Source organism: Venturia canescens, chromosome 1 (assembly GCF_019457755.1).
Source record: "Venturia canescens isolate UGA chromosome 1, ASM1945775v1, whole genome shotgun sequence".
Classification (NCBI taxonomy): Eukaryota; Metazoa; Arthropoda; class Insecta; order Hymenoptera; family Ichneumonidae; genus Venturia; species Venturia canescens.
Window position 1 is genome coordinate 6,424,020 of NC_057421.1, and position 14,484 is coordinate 6,438,503.

A 14,484-nucleotide genomic window follows, 5' to 3' on the forward strand; every position below is an offset into this window, starting at 1 on the left:
GTTTTTGCTGTTTTTACCGACTCTGGCGAACCTTCGTGAGGAATCGAGTGGCCCCTCACAGTCAGACACGTTTTCAACTGACTAATGCTTTGACAAAACTAAGACGTCAACCAATTAAAATCGAATAAATTATGAAATATTATTTGTGTCTAATGAGCAATATTCCAATTCGTAATGATTTCAAACTTTTAACTCGTCTGACTGATGCAGGCTCATGCGATAGTTGTGATAAACAATGATTCACGCGTGCAGTTAGATTACTTATTTAAAATTATATTCAAGGTCGTATTATCGTACAGAATTCAGTATTCAAATGCAAAAAAGTTGGACTTTTCACTAGATCGAAATATTCATGGAAAAGATTAATCGTTAAAAAATAACTCCGATTCCTTTCAAACTACAGCGTACGTTGCAGGAAGGCAAAATATGTTATCGTTCGAATGAGAATATCCGTTATAAAAGGTTTACTCTTGACTCGATGTTATTCAGTTTTCGTGAGCCAGTTACTTCAATGTGCACAGAGTACAGTTGTCTGATAAATTATATAAGACACCGAGCTGACTACCGAACTCATCCAAGAACTCTCAAGTGATTTCATATAACGATAAAAGGAGGAAAGATCATAAGAAAGGAGCTTTCTGCAGGAAACAAAATCGATCGGAATTGTCATCATTCAGATACGTATACGGAGGCCATAGTGATTTTGATAGACGTCTAAATAGTAATCTATCATTCAGTTCAGAAACCAATACCTTAAATGTCTTTAACTGCTGATAATTGTAAAGTTGTGTACTGGCGTCTAGTATGGCCGACTGAAATGCAAGTAAGTCCAGATATCCTAAAACTCACAGCGAAATTTGAAAATAAAAAATTCTCGGTTTGGATCAAGCCTACAAAACGGATTTTCAAAAGTTCAGTTCTGTCTCGGAACGGTTTGGAAGCTAAGAATGGCGAGTTGTTTTTTCGGGGTCAAAGGCTGGACACTGTTGATTTGACAACTGCTTTAACGAGGTTTTGTGAATTTATTACATCGTCACCGCAACCAGTTTTACTTGTTACACATTCTTCAGGAATAGAGTTAGCGCTCCTCTCCGAAGCTATCCGGAATACTGTAACGATATCTATGTTTGAAAGTGCTATTCAGCGTGTTGTGGATACTGTACCGATATTTGAAAAGAGGTTTCCAAGTCTTGAAGGCGGCAGTCGCCTCACATTGAACGTTTTAATCTCCTATCAGAAGGTAAGACAACTAGGTACAGTCTTGGATGCATCATATCAGTTGGACTGCCTGATACGGCTGCTAGCCGAAAATTCCATATCAACGTCTGAGTTGATTGAGTACAGCGAACCTTATGAAAAGGTTTTACCAAGTTTTCAATATCCTCCACCATTGTACCATGATCCGCTATATATGCATGATTTGTTCCCACTACTGGGTCTGTATACTGTAAGGAAACTAGAAAAAGCGAGCATTTCATTTGCGACATTGAAAGAGTTATCTCAAGAAGATGGACCCGAAATGCTCCATAGATACGTTGAAAAACAGTTCGCTGAGAAAGAAGTTGCAATGATTCAACATTTTGAAATGATGAAAATATTCAAGTTTTTAAAAAAATCCCGTCCACATGACCACGGAAGTCATTCAGTTACCACAGGGCAGGAAAGATCCGCTGATGAACCGGGTCCATCTACGAGACCACACGGAAAAAAATACGATTATTCATTCTTCGGACAACAAAAAGAACTTATCGATGATCTTAACTCACTTATGGAAGAGATGGAATCACCATACGACCGCGATTATTCCTCCATCAGACAGGAACCACAAGCCACGCACTCGTTCATCGGTGATCAGGGAAAACCGATAGTAGAGCAGAGAGTAAGACTCGACAACGATTATGCATCATTTAGCCTCGAACAGCAAGAACTTATAACTGCTATAGATTCATATTCGGAAGGACAAGGAGCAGTCAACGATTATCCATTCTCCTACCAACTCGATGAGGCTACTATGGACGGGAATTCGTTTGCAGAAGTTCAGGAAACCCCATATGATGGGACTTATCCATTCACCAGTGAAGAGGAAGAACGCCTCGCTGATGCGAACTCAATGATAGAAGAATCGCGAGCACTATATGACAATGATCACTCACTCGTCGGACATGAAAGAGAACGAGAAGCAACTCTCGATTATCCAATTACCGGACAACGCGATGAACTCATTAATGATCAGGGTCACAGGGACCGAGAATTACTCCAAAAATGGCATGAGGAGTTCAATCCTTTTTACTGAAGGAATTACCGATAGCAATAAGTACCTGATTGGTATTGTTGTTTCGTCGATCATTAACACAGTCTAATAAAGAAAAATGTAGCAGCATCCAATTTCATAAACAATTTTGACCCATTGATTGAACCGTTTTAAAGAATTTTTGGGAGACGGTTCACAGACAACTGTGTGTGTAGAACATATGACGTATATCATGATTTCTTAAGTAGGAAACGGAATAGTCTTTACTTTTAATAAAAACACATAACGATTGAACCAACATATAACGACAAAAAGTAATAGATTGAAAGAAAAAAAATGAATGTACATCAAAAGTATCGAAAGGAAATCGAATAAAGCTGTAATCTCACAAAAAAAATACGTGTTTACGTGTTATTGGCTATCTCCCAACGCAGAAGAATTATTCGATCGTTATTCTAAACATCGCATAGCAGTTTCTTCGTATAAAAAAAATATTTATATTTCAATTCTTTGTTATTTCTGATTGTATCAAAATGATAACCATGCTACCGATCCAAACCTTCGTGACGTTATTAATTCAGGAAATATAATATTGTTTTTATGTTTGATTTATATGACTGGGGCAAAAGCGATAACTGTGATTATCAATAGTTCGTACGTGCAGTTGAATTATTTATAATAATTGAAAATATATTAGAACTTTTGGATGGGGTTCAATATGTCGAATAACCGAATTGTAGAACTTTTTAAAGTTGTAATGTCAGATTGGAAAAAAATAAGTAATTAGAAATTCTTATTCCCGATCGATCATTTAGCAGATTACGTATTTAATCGAATATTCCTGCTTTGAATCTGAATTTACTCGAAAATATATATTTCGATATTTTTCATTTCGAGTGCAATTTTTATACACCATACGATTGTCAAAAGTTCATATTATCGAATTCATCATTGAAAGTAGTTGTTCCATAAACAGACCAGAATCGAACGAAAAATTGAAAGTGAATTTTTCGAGCATATAATACTTAGATATGCAGAATAACGATGGCTGGAAAAGGCGAAAGTCAAAATGACGATGTTTGAAATTGGAGATCACCAGTGTCTGAGTAAGTGAGTGAGTGAGACGCGTGTATTTTGAGCTCCGCTGCGTTTCTTCATTTTGATCGGTCGACTTTCTAACGTTTCGCTATTTTGACCCTTCGATTTTTTGGTGTTTCAGTATTTCAACCTCAGTAATGTGTAGTCTTTCGTTACTATATTTTCGAAATTGTGAATATTCACAGTATTGTTGACTATAGTAATTTATGAATCGAAAGAGTGTTAATTGAATTTTCGGATATTGGAATGTGAGCAAAAAATAATCCATCAGCATAGTAATAAAACTTGATATTAAACAATACACATGAGAGCGTGCTCGCAGTCCTATAAGTTTGTTTATATAACGAATATACAGATCAAGAAAGAGGTCGACACGAGGCCCTTTGTCGTTAGAGTTAGAGTCACTTTTTCGACCACTGCAACGCTCGGTTAAGGAAGTTGAGGCATTAGAATGAAAATGATGTCACCGCTTTTAAACCGATTGCATCTTATAAAGTGAAGTGTAAAAAAAAATCAGTTCAATTTTCAGACAGTTTAGGAGCGACGTTGCTGGGAAAAATCAATAAAAATTTGGCCCAAATAACACATAATCTTATGAAAGTCAAGACACATTAAGTGATATCTCCTTTAAAAATGATGCTAAAAATATGAAATTTTTTCGACACATGAACAAGGCTTGCTGAATAATGTCAATTTTTGTCAAATTTATTAGGAGATTTGCTGAGATTATATTAATAATGATCTGTTTCCCGTGCACTTTTTTGCACCGTTCGTGTTTTCGACTGAGCTTTCACCAGTTTTTCGTCTTTTTTTCCCAACTTTTCTTTAAAGTGTATGCAACATTGCCAAACTGTAAAGTGGCCTCTAACTTTTGAAAGGTACAGGTCGTCACTTTCGGGTAAAAAAAATGACTGTACAGCCTCAACTTCCTAATCTCTTAGAGTAAAGTTCATTGAATAAAATATATAATTGCTCTGCTTAAACTTTGTGCCATTTATTTCGAAACCTGCTTCCATAATCCAATATCGGAAAATCGATATTTCAGTCGTCGTTCCATGGGCGATCATTACATTTTAATTTCGACGTAAACATGCCCCGAACTCTCAAGTTTCTACTCTATTTATCTCTAACATTCAAACCTCTAATCGAATTCATCAGTCTCCAAATTATCGTTCGAATATTTATAAACTCGAGACTTCAGCTGTTCGAAATTTCAGTAACTCCAACATTTCATCCCCCCACCCGTCGTCGTCCCACATCCGCAGTAACGCGTGTTACTGAACAGCTGAAACATCCCACCGGAGACAGGAAGAGACGAGGCAGGGTTCGGTACGGCAGAGAAGAGAAGGGCTCGAAGGCAACGATGTCCCAAGACGTAATGCAGTTAAAAGGCCGAGTGGCTCGAATCGCCAGGAGTTTCGTCTGTTCCTCAGCGAAGATTGTGTACAAGGGAGAAGCGCAAGGTCCGTACAGCCGCCTTCAGCTCCCCTCGCCCCTCCTCGTGCTTCGTAATTCCCTTGGCGGTCTGGCTCTTGAGTTTCCACGATGACCTTGCGTCATGTCAAATCTGCGGTTCGAATAAGGTCGTCGGTGGGTGCCGTCTATGGTTGCCTACCTCAATCTAACCCACATTCGCCCCGACGACGTAGCCTCACTCTGGTTTTTGTTCACCCTTCGCGCCCGTCGTTGAAACTTCAGCCGGAGCAAACAGGAGAGAGAAACCACTAGTATTATAACACCCGGTGGAAGTGGCAATGGGCTGAAAATAGCGTCGAGGGACTCGTTCGTCGGGGGGAATTGGGAGGGTCACCCGCAGAGGACGCTCCGAGCGAAAGTTGTGGCGTGAAGACGAGTCGCGGAGCAGAGAGGGTGGCGGCCGCCTCCGCGCAGAGGAACGGCGCAGGTATGGCACTTGGCGCCCTCGTTTAGAACCCACCGGGGAACGCCAAGGGTATATGCGAAAAAAAGGAAAGGAAAACTAGTGCAGACGTACAGTGGTACTCGTCGTAGCTCAAATCTCTGAATCGCTCTTTTTTCAGAGGGATGAGCGACCACTGTGTCGGGGCAGATCCGGTGCTGCGAGCGGCGTGTGTTGTTAATTCATCGCGCATCTTCTCGGATCTGCGAAGGAAGTTGACATTTTTACTGGATTTTCTGGATGCTAGTTCAGTACGAGAAATAAGCAGAGAAAATTGGATAATCTGAGCTTGCGCGCGTGTGCGCGCGCGCTGCCGAAATCGCAATGTCGAAAATAAACGAGTCGCCGATGACGTTATACGGGAAGACACTTTTCGATATACGACCGAACCCCCGGCCCGGCTCTCGATTTATCCAGCTCCGGCATGGCGCATTCAAGTTCTTTCTCCGCTTAGTTGATTTCATCTCTGCTGTGTTCTCTCAGCTCATGGCAACCCCTCGAGATCCAATTTCACGGCGAGCATTTTTTCATGCCACTTTAACCCTGCCACGTGTAAGGGCGGTCTGAGCTTGGCAGCAGGACTCCATAGAAGACGCTAGAATATCGATATTCCTACCACCCTTTCTATTCCCATCGGAGCTGCGACTCCTCCAAGTGAGAAAGAGTGGAAAATAGCCTCCTCGAATTGCCACTTGCTATTAAGGTGGAAATAAAGAAAAATATGGATAAAGACACGCTGAGGCTGCGGAATAAACTCCGCTGGAGCCCCAGCGAGGCGAGATTTTTCTTCACGAAATTCGAAGAGTCATCTTCGACCTCGGAGCCAAGCAGTTTATACCTTTTCGTTCCCACTCCTCCCGTCTCTCCCGTACGCGACTCGCGAAACGAGGCAGTCGCTGCGTTTCATGCTCCCGTCGTTTCTGACCTTTCAAATTTTCCGTTCCGTAGTTTCTCAAATGGAATATTTGAGAAATACGAAAATATTAAATTGTACGATGCTTCGATGTTGCAGCGTCCAGGCTCGGGCGATCGAGTGCCAATCTGAAATAAACAGGGTTTAAATACTCAGAAAATCGCTTTGATCAACAGGAACTCGATACTTTGGAGTTCTAAAATAATAAAAAAAGTAGAATTTGAAAAATTTACCCAACATTCGACCGGAGTCTCGGAGCTTCGGACTGTGGCGAAGAGCAGAATGAAATTTCGCCTCTTCGTGTCATCTCAAACCTGCCGGTTTAAGTTTCGAAAATCCAAAAGCAAATTTGGGTCAAATAATCCCAAAAAGCACGATTTCCAATTTTCCCCACGCCGCCACGATGTTGAATTTTCGACATCTTCAGTTTCGAAAATTTAACAATTTGGCATGCAAATCTCGGAATTTTTATACTTTCGTTAACGAAACCAGAATTCTTCCTAATCAATAGCAAATACGAAGAGAATTGCCAGGTCGCAAACGATCTTATTTACCGTAATTTACGAATCAGAAAATGCTGATTAACGGCTTCGCGAATTAGACTTCTCGCTGTAAGCTTCTTGCCCGTCTTGTTTGCACTGCTCGTACCACTTCGTTGATTTTAGTAAGAGTTTCCTTACGTCCGTGTGGGATGCATCCGCGTCTACACAATTTTCATGTAACACGCATGAAAGGTCAGCACGCTTACGGAGTATCTCGAGTAGTGTAACTTTTCATAAATTTATTGTTTACGCTCCCCAGCAAGAGGAAATCTTGAAAGCACGTTGCGGAATGTTTTATTCCCGTTGGTATTGGAACGACATTTTTAAAATGATGTTCACGTCCGAGTTAGCGCTTTTGAGAGGGCTGATGAAAATTTACGTAGTTCATGACTCCTGCACCGAAATTGATTGCGGTGAACCTCCTGAACAATTCAAAAAACTTGCAACATTAACGAGTCGACATCTACTCCGGATTAGAAGGGATTCCGACGACCTTTCGGTGGCTCTTAATTAGAGAAGTTGTCAAACTCTTGCTTCGGGCGAACCTAAACGTGCTCGAGACCATGACAAGTCCTTAAAACTCCAAAATGGCGCTCACCATTACAGAAAACCTAGTGAAATTCCTCGAGATTATGAAATACTTTCGGAAAGTCAAGAATTTCGCTTTGAACTTTGAATTGAACTTAAATCCTGGAAGAAATTGAGGAGAATGTCACGAATTTGGAGAAATATGCTCAAATGATTGGGAATTTTTCCGTAAATGTGTTCCCTCGACGAAAAGGTTCTCCGCAAACGGAGAAAAATTCGTGAAATTTTGCACTGTGCTCTCCGATGTGCCGGAGTCTTTCATCCCTGAAAATTCTCCTCCGCGGATCCGTCGGAGGTTCCTCATTGCCAAATCCACAATTCCGAAGGAATTATATCGATTAAAATAGCAAAAGGAACGTCGAGTTTGGCGAGGAAGTTACGCGGAGCGAGACTGTAGGCTGGTTGTGCGCGCTACATCGCGAATTGTTCGCAAGGGTGGGGCTCATGCGCCCACGAGCGAGGTGAGGGGCTGCTTTGCAGCGTACACGTGTCTCGAGGAAGCGAGAGGTCTGCTGCGTGCGAATGCACCAGCCGCGAGGGAGACAGGAGATGTTCTGGAATGGAGATACGTGCTTTATAAAAGTCGCTCAACGTCGCATAGCCCGAGTCTTGTGTCAGGAGTTGACAATGCAAAAGATGCGTGAAAACCTTTTTTTTGGCATCTGCGAGTAGAATAATCAGTACGACCGGAATCGTTTGAAATTTTTGTCAAAAAAAATTAGCGTGGCCTCACTGGACTCACGAAAATGACTAAAATTTATCAATTCCAAAAGATTAAATTTTTCAATCAATTTCAGTTAAAAACGTGTAATTTTAGCAAACGGGGAAAACGCTTTGTGAACCACGCATTCTTCGAATCTTTGTATTCCAGCCACCACGATTTTCCATATTACCGAAGGGCACACTCACGAAGATACGATTGAGTACTATCGCATTTGAAAATGCTCCAACGAATATAACGAATAGTATAAAAGAGAACAAAAAATTTCTCATATTTCTCACTTCAGTTGGAAATTCGTCGAATTTCAAGATAAAAATATCTTTAGACTCAGAGCACACATAAGAAATTAGTCGTCGTTCAAGAAAAGAACAATATTCAAATGAAAAAATTATTCCTCCAAGCCCAACGAAGCTAAAATATCTCAAAAGTCGTATAAAAAAACTTTCACTTTTCCATAAAGTGAAGCTCCGTTTGTTAACACGAAATAATTGCCACACTGAATAATTCACTGCTCTCAATGTGACAAAATCTATTTGCAGTTACGTTAAGCAATGCAAGCATGATAAATCAAAGGAAACAAATGGGAGGAGTGTCATTCGGTCGGGGGTCGATGGAGTCCCGTTGTCGGGCTAAGATTGTGTGTGCTCTGCGCAGGAGAGCCCATACAAATGTATATATAATGGGAGAAGCACATCTACCTTGCCTGCGGCAGAGGGTGACCAAGGGTGGAAGCTACAAGTGGTGATAAACGAGGCCAAATTGTCGTTATTACCCGTTACACGGAGATAAATCGTCTCTGCAGCACGCCAGCTCTTCGTATCCCGGAAACCCCTGAATGAATTGAACTATTTTAAACTCGAGTAGTAGACTGATCGCTGTATTCTGTGCTTTAGCAACTGCTCGACGTCGAGCTACCCGCCGGAGATTGGGGAGTTCATTTTTTTTCTCGAGTCGACGCATCTTCCTCCCCCTCGATTCTGCTTTCCTTTTGCACATGTTTCATATCTCTGGAAATTAAGTTCTCGGAGCTTCTACGACGAGGAGATGTTGGAGGCTCCGACAACCGAATGAGAATGAGTCCAGCCACCGCGGAGCAGGAGTCTTGAAAGCAGCCCAAGATTACTGCACGACGAGAGAAAATAAATCTGGAGAGAGGACACGTGTCTTGTGACTTATATTTCCTTCGAGCCGAGACCTTTTCGACGAATAGAATAGAATGTTTATTAATGCACTAGGACACTCAAGTCCTCTGGGACGTACAACCGAATTCATATTTTCTATTGACCGACCAGAGAAACAGGGTACCTGAGAAAATATCGTACTAAGAGTTTGACGATTTTCGTACATTTTTTGCTCTCAAACACCAAAAAATCTTCTGTAATTTTTTGCAACTTGTGAAAAAAAATCGAGGCGCGACAAGGTACGATCGAAAACTAGTGTAATTTTCTTTTACTACAATTTTAATTTAATGATAAGTTGATTGTACAAAAGTGTATAATGAGCGAGAAAAAAAAACGAAATTCGATAAAAATCGATGGAGAAAAAAATATTGAAAGAATTCCATTTTTCTCACTTTTGGCATATAATATGAAAAATTGTGGAATAGATCAAAACTTTTCTGTAACTTTCCAAGTACCCCACTTTACCCCGGTCTCCACTAAATATTTTCACAATTTTAATGTTTGTTCTAAAATCCATAAAAAATACAATAAAATTGAGTTTTCCATCGGTAGACTCTTCATGAACTTACAATTTGCAATTTTTTCATTCTCCAACCATCGGCTCGATACACGGAGAAATTTTTATACGAATATTTCGCATGAATTGCTAGAAAAATTAGCTATGTTTTGTAGCAGCGCTGTTCTATTTCGCCATTCTATTACATTTCACCAAAGTGCATAGTAATTTTGATGCCGAAAGCACTTCTCTCAAATTTTACTATGTACGACAGGCAAAATTTAGGTCTGGAAAATTCTTACATCGAACGATGTATCGATATCCGAACGTCACTCGTGTCTTTGGCGAAATGTTAAAAATTGGTGAATCGGACTGGACAAATTGCTTGAAATTTTGCTATGTGCCACTGGTTAATTTTCATGTTTATACGGAGCAACGCCTCATATTGGTCGGCGCATGAATTTTGCTATGTCATTGAGTAAAATTTAGTGCGGTAAAAGGGAAAATACGAAACTATGCAATTTTTCGTATAGCACAGAGAAACGACTGCTACGTTATCTCCTAAATTTTCATCAAATCATTTCATTATTTACTATGTTTTTGATCAAAATTCGTTCGGTGTTGATTTTTGATATAGTACAGCGCGTTATTTACTATGGACTGTGGTAATGGTGCCCCAAACTTTTGCATTATTTGACACACTCTGTAACGATTATTATTATAATATAGATGTGGTCCGACGTTACTATAAAAACATAGTAATTTTTGCTACAAAAGTCTCTCCGTGTACGGAAGATTGGTACTCGCAGAAGCGTCGATCCCTGTGAATATTTGTGAGAACGCCATGAAAATCGGAAGTCCACGAAAGTGAGTCGCGTCGAGCAACTAATAAGCGCTAGTTAATTTTCCATTTTTCTGACTTCATTTTCAATGGGTCACGATCACGGTGAAAGGGGTTGTTTTCACGGGTGAATTGAAATGCATAAAACATCGCAAGCTCTTCAGGAAGTGTTCGACGAGCAACGTGCCGCGAATAGCAAGCGGTTGGAGCTTAAAATTCTGTCCGTCGAAGTGGTGATTGGCCGGTGGATCCACGCGTACCCAGGCCGTGATAAGTGATACGGTTTTGTGGTGTTGTTGCAAAATAATTCAAAATATCGCGACATCGTGACCGAACCAAATGAATTTTGTATCGAAGGAACAGAGACAATTGAACGAAAATTTTACATTTGCTTCTCGAAGTATTTGAACAAGATTTGCACCACATTTCAAAAACGTTCAGAGACGGAATGAAAGGAAAAAAACACTCGAAAAAAATGCTCATTTCGTGCTGAGAAAACGAAACGACACGTTTGTGTTTTGCTACCCAAAGAAGTTTCGTATAATATAATGAACGTGTGTGAACTCTTGGATGGAACTTTGAAGATGTCGATTCGAACACAACGTCCCCAACACCCAATGATTAGCTAGTCAGATGTCTATTACTTGGAGAATTCGCAGTCGAGGCTCATTATTGTCATTTAAAGAGATTTTCGGTGAGTCCATCTCAATGGAAATGAATTATTGGTATTTTTATTGATAATCTCAATAGCGAAATGATCGGATGAAATTTGAAGCAGGGTATCGAACGGATCGCGTATTTATGAGCCGTTGGACAGCTCAGTAATTTAATCCACGTCCGTGGTTATTTTCTCGTCGATGGACGGAAATAATCAGTCGAGAAATCGAGGAGCTCGAGGGAAAGAGAAAAAGAGAAAGAGGACATGAGGAGAGAGAGAGAGAGAGAGAGAGAGAGAGAGGAAAGGGAGGATGCAGGAGAGCCTGCAGCGTCACTTATTCTTCGAGGGATTTAGACTCACTTGACAAAACAGAGGAGCATGCTGAACATCAACTCGAACATCGAGTTATAGATTTTCGATATGAGAAAGTTGTAGGTGGGGGAATTAGCAGGATAAAAGGATGGGGTTCTTTGTAGAACGAATGCTGTTCGAATTACGGGAAGCGAAGAACAGCGTAAAGGCCGCGCGCGCGCGCGCTCGGCGAGTCTGCAAGACGGAAATTAAAAGTCATAAAAGCCGAGGCCCTTACGGTGCTAGACGAACAGGTTGTGCCGTAAAACCGGGATAAGAACCCGAAGCGTTTGCCTTTTCCGAGAGCGACCGCGAAAGAGAAATGGTAAAAGAGCCGAGAAGAAAACCGATGCCAATGGGGACGCTGATGTGAGCGGAGCGAAGAGCTCGAGAAAATACGTCGACGGTTTTATCGTTGGCGGTGAAGTTCAGGACCGTGTTCGCGCGAGTCAACGAGATTTAATGTCTTTTTGTGAGTGTGTCGGTGAATTGCCGCGCGAGTCTTACGCATCCCTCTATCTCTGTCTATATATCAATAGAAATAGTACTGTTGTAGTGGCACTGCAGCAGTGCATAGTGTGCAGCTTCTCTGCTCGCAGATCAAACCTCTATTATTACAAAATTCACCATCCTTCCAATTATTCCCGAGCTCGATTGTTTCCACGTTCATTTCGATAACCGGAATCCTGCCTCCGAGCCTGGAACATCCTGTCCAGAATTTCGAAACTGCAATGAAATTTTTCATTATAGTTATTAGTATTTAATCCACTGATGCATGGGGGAGTTAATTTTATCAAAAATTTCTTTCCCACCCCAGGTCCCCGGTATCACAGCGCTACTCTATGAGCGTTTTCCCTGCAGACCTGCTAATTCCCCATTTAAATTTCATCAAAATTCGTAAATATTGTCATTTAATAATGCCAATAAACTCCCTGCAATTTTGCACACAACTTTCTTTCCATGCACACGTCGAAGTAACGTGAATGTTCAAATGGCGAACGAATGTCTTGCACGTTGCACTAGAAAACTTCTAACTGGACAAATTCTTGGTGAAATGGACAAAAAATTTTGCGTGGATGACACTGCGTCGTGGTGAATTTTCCCAATTTTGTTAACCGTCGGAAGTACAAAGTGATTTTGCACAGCTACTTGAGCAGAGTCTCGACATGCAAATAGTATTTATTTGTGATAAAACAACCACGAAATTGGTGACTGGAGTTAATGGAAATCAACAATAAATTACGTCACAACTTACGCGTGAACATGAACCAAAATCGTGAAAAATACAGACTCAATTTTTTCACTTTATCGAGCGTGAATTCTGCATTTTCTTAAGTCGGCAGCCGCTCGATCGTCTTTCTGTTCTTCCGTATGAAAACACATTTTGACTTATGCGTTTTCTCATATTTTATCGATTTTAGCGAGTCGGGCGTACTTGTGGGATGAATAATTCCGACTTGGTTGACGCGGGCTGCTGGAACTCTTTTGAAACGCAGACACAGCAACAGCGGAGAGTGTCTTTGGACCAAAAGTCCTGGAACTCTGTGGCCTTGCACGAAGCTTTATCGAGAATGTTCGATCAATAGAAGGCGCCCCGGACACTTCGTGTCACTTCACCCTTCATCGCCGACGTATCTGTAAAAGAGAAATTGAAGCGAAGTTAAACCGAGAAAATTGATGGCGAAGCCAGAGCCAAAGATCGCTCGATGAATAAGCATTGTTGGAATAACAGAAAACGTGTGGCACGGATCGTTAGACCGAAGGTGCTGGTTCTGTGAGCCTCAGTCCTCCGGAAAGGAAGCGGGTCGATGACCCCAGCCGTGAGACCTACTACGGAGCAGCTAGGCAAGGTCTAGGTTGCTCGGCGTAGACATTCAAGGCCGTGGTGGCCTACAGTGAAGATTTATCGCTGGTCCGATGGGTTTGCTGCTGCCCTGGCACAGCGAGAAGCCGCCTTTCTCCTTTGGCCAAAAGTCATACTCGTTTGTCGCTTTGCTCTCTTCTTCCGCTCGTTCGTGCGCAACCGTTAAGACGTATCAACGGAAAGCGTTACGGGAACTCATCAGAGCCAGCATAATCCGGATTCTTGTTTTATTTACTTAGCGATAGCCAACGAGGGAGCTCGACTATTTGCTCGGTCCAGCTCTCTAGCGCCGTTTCCTTCTCCATCGCGTCCCGTTATACCAGCGCGTTCTCGTACGACGTTCCGTGGTGCAAAGCGTCCAGGGCTTCACCATTGAACGACAGTGGAACTTGGAGCAACGTGTGGTTGAACGAACTGCAAACAGAGTCTCGATTATAGCAGCTGTTAGCACCTCCGAGCTACGAGTTACACTGGACATATTCGGCTGGAATATTGTCCACGACGTTCCACAATTACAATTTCAATTCTACCTCCGACGAACTGTCATTTTCAAAGTCCATGTAATTACAATCATTAAATGACTAATTTCGATGGAATACTCGACGGGAAATCCTGGAATGTTAATTCCGGAGAATTTATCGCCTTTTTCACGCGCGATCTGACCAGCGGGGATTAATCCTCTGAAAATCGGAACCTCGTTATCGATCGTTAATAACTGCGCTACCTAATTAGCTCCGATGTTTAACTCCCTGTGTAGAAATTCATTTTTAACATGGTAAAATGTTCGAATAAAATGCTCTTAAAATTTTAAAACGTTTTTATACCCCGAGCATGTGCGTGTGTGAAAATGGCCTTTTCATAATTCATTCCCCGAGATGTGAAGCTATTTTGAGCTCCGCCAGCAGCTCGCTTTTTCTCTTTTTCATTCGGATTGTTATTGGAAAATGAGTCAATCCGTAAAATCCCGGCATTACTCGCTGTGAAAAACAATCGTGGGACCATAACCAAGAGTTTTGTTGCAGCGATTAAGGGCTATGAACGTTGGAATTTCGAGTCTTTTTT

The 14,484-nt window shown here is 41.5% G+C and overlaps 1 long non-coding RNA gene across 1 annotated transcript; it reads right to left on the reverse strand.

The window, feature by feature from the left end:
• Positions 1-4,327: 4,327 nt before the first annotated feature.
• LOC122416454 (uncharacterized) lies at positions 4,328-8,129 on the reverse strand. The gene is made up of 3 exons (XR_006262114.1): positions 6,414-8,129; positions 6,106-6,308; positions 4,328-5,962 (listed from the first exon to the last, which is right to left on the reverse strand). It is a non-coding gene; the product is annotated as an uncharacterized lncRNA (long non-coding RNA).
• Positions 8,130-14,484: the final 6,355 nt, after the last annotated feature.